Source organism: Bison bison, unplaced genomic scaffold (assembly GCF_000754665.1).
Source record: "Bison bison bison isolate TAMUID 2011002044 unplaced genomic scaffold, Bison_UMD1.0 scf7180017864533, whole genome shotgun sequence".
NCBI lineage: Eukaryota > Metazoa > Chordata > Mammalia > Artiodactyla > Bovidae > Bison > Bison bison.
In genome coordinates, this window is record NW_011495082.1 from 2,587,896 (window position 1) to 2,591,111 (window position 3,216).

The window sequence follows — 3,216 nt, forward strand, 5'->3', positions numbered from 1 at the left end:
TCTCTTTCAGAATTTTCCACAGTTGATTGTGATCCACACAGTCAAAGGCGTTGGCATAGTCAATAAAGCAGAAATAGATGTTTTTCTGGAACTCTCTTGCTTTTTCAATGATCCAGTGGATGTTCAGCACAGTTAATACTATATTGTATGCTTGAATAATACTACATTGCATGCTATATATTGAAATTTACTGAGTACATCTTATATGTTCTTACAACAACAACAACAAAATAACTATGTGAGATGACGAGTATGTTAATTAGCTTGACTGTAGTAATCATTTCACAATGTATAAGAATATCAAAACATCAAGCTGTACATCATAAATATATATTATTTTCTCAATTATATGTCAGTATGTTTGGAAAATCAATTTTTTAAAGGCCCGTTTTAAGCCGTTTTAGATGACTGTGAATCTACTATGATGTGTCACACTTCACCATGTTTCTATTCTCAATAAAAATAACTTTGAATTAAACAATGTATTCATATGACTCATCTTTAAATGTCATATGACGTTTAAAGACCTAACTAGGTTGGCAACCCACTCCAGTATTCTTGCCTGGGAAAACCCAGGGACAGAGGAGCCTGATGGGCTACAAGTCCATAGGGTTGCAAAAGAGTTGGACAGGATTAGCGACTAAACAAGTTAGTTTATCCAGTACTGATCCAGAGCCATAAGTACATCATGGTAGAAATCAAATGTCTCCCAAACAAATTTCTCCTTTAGAGACAATCTTTCAGTCTTCTCAAAGGTACATTTACATTCTTATTCCAAGACTTGGACTCAGAGAAAGTTCTGTAACTATTGTACCCAAGAAATGAAACCTCCATCTTCCCCATAAAACCACAAAATCAAGACCATGTTTCTTCCAAACAACAAATAACATACATTAATGCCATAACTGTTTGACATAGTCAATTCAACAAATATTAAGCCAGTAGAGTGTTTTTGGGATTTGGGGTTTTTTTTTGGTTTTGTTATTTGTTTTTACTATTTTTCCTGATGAAATTAACTTGGAAACTATAACCTCTCTTATCATTGGATAGATTCTGCAAATGCTATCATCTCTAATATTAGTATTTTTTTCATAGACCTTCTCTCTTTCATTCATTCATCTAGCAATTCCTTAGTGACTGTGATGTGTGAGGAAATGTGCTGGGCTCCAGGGATACAAAGCCAGGTAAAACAAGACTCTATACTCAAAGATTTCACGGTAATGAAAAAAAATAAGCATCCATAGAGTAACGATGTATTGTATATGTATCATGAACTAGTTTACAAGCTATGATGTGAGTTCCTTCATTCTCCAAAACCTCGTTCTGCCCCCTTCCCCTGTTCATGGGGTTCTCAAGGCAAGAATACTGAAGTGTTCTGCATTCCCTTCTCCAGCAGACGTTTTGTCAGAACTCTCCACCATGACCCTTCTGTCCTGGGTGGCCCTACATGGCATGGCTCATAGTTTCATTGAGTTGGACAAGGCTGTGGTCCATGTGATCAGTTTGGGTGGTTTTCTGTGATTGTAGTTTTCATTCTGTCTGCCCTCTGATGGAGAAGGAAAAGAAGTTTGTGGAAGCTTCCTAATGGGAAGGACTAGCTGTGGGGGAATCTGGGTCTTGCTCTGATGGGTGGGGTCATGTTCAGTAAATCTTTAATCCAATTTTCTGTTGATGGGTGGGGCTGGCCTGAGACAACCTAGACAGCATATTAAAAAGGAGAGACATTACTTTGCCAACAAAGGTCCATCTAGTCAAAGCTATGGTTTTTCCTAGGACTTCCCTGGTGGCTTAGAGGTTAAAGTATCTGCCTGCAATGCAGGAGACCCAGGTTCGATCCCTGGGTTGGGAAGCTCCCCTCGAGGAGGAAATGGCAACCCACTCCAGTATTCTTGCCTGGAAAATCCCTTGGAGAGAGGAGCCTAGTAGATAAAGTTCACGGGGTCACAAAGAGTTGGACATGACTGAGCGACTTCACTTTCATACTTTTCATGGTTTTTCCAGTAGTCATACATATGGATGTGAGAGTTGGACCATAAAGAAAGCTGAGGGCCCAAGAATTGATGCTTTTGAACTGCAGTGTTGGAGAAGACTCTTGAGGGTCCCTTGGACTGCAAGGAGATCCAACCAGTCAATCCTAAAGGAAATCAGTCTTGAATATTCATTGGAAAGACTGATGCTGAAGCTGATGCTTCAATACTTTGGCCACCTGATGCAAAGAACTGACTTATTGAAAAAGATCCTGATGCTGGGAAAGTTTGAAGGCAGGAGAAGAAGGGGACGACAGAGGATGAGCTAGTTGGATGGTATCGGTGACTTGATGGACTTGAGTTTGAGCAAGCTCCAGGAGTTGGTGATGGACAGGGAGGCCTGGTGTGCTGCAGGCCATGGGGTTGCAAAGAGTTGGACATGACTGAGCGACTGAACTGAACTGAACTGCCCCCTGCCCCGGCCTATTATTATATGGCTGGGGCATTTTAAAAGATCTTTACATTTTTAAAGGGTTGTCAAAAACCAAAACCAGAGAACACATCTTATGTGCCTACAAAAACTAAAATGTTTAGTATCTCATTCTTAAGGAAAAAGCTTTCTGACCTCTGCTCAAGACCAGCGATTCATAAATGAAGATGTTTCTCAAAACCACTTGTGAACTTTGTTAAATAAAATATGCATGGAGGATAGGATCCTGGTGTTGGAAATTTCACCAAAATTGGGTGATTCTCATGTGTACTGTGACTGAGAAGCTCTGATATATCCACTTTCCCTAAAACAGTTTCCAGAACACTTACCTGGGTTTATAGAGACTCTTAGCAAGGACTTTCTTCATTAACACATCTTGCTCTATACATCACAGAATATTCCTTTCACCCTACATCACATGCCTTGGTAACATAGCCACCTACCTCTTATATAACAACATTGTAAATTAAGATAGTTCTTTGAAAGACATAATATACATTAATATCTATTATATACTTTGATTCTAATAGTAATATGGCCTAGAATGACTATGTAACAGATAGAAAAAACTAAGATTTAGAGAAGTCAAATGCTCAAGGTCATATAGGACTTCTGACTCCAATTTCATTGTTCTTTCTCAACACTGTCTCCTACTTACTTTTTCGATTCTCCATTGAAATAGACTATGCAGTCTATTCTTACTACCCAGTAGCAAAATTTCATTACATTCCATAAATCTGTTAGCTAAAGAACGTAATT

The 3,216-nt window shown here is 38.8% G+C and overlaps 1 non-coding gene across 1 annotated transcript; it reads left to right on the forward strand.

Annotated features, from left to right (window-relative positions):
• The first annotated feature begins 1,777 nt into the window (after positions 1 to 1,777).
• On the forward strand, positions 1,778 to 1,849 carry TRNAC-GCA. The gene has a single exon. It is a non-coding gene; the product is annotated as a tRNA-Cys (tRNA).
• Positions 1,850 to 3,216: the final 1,367 nt, after the last annotated feature.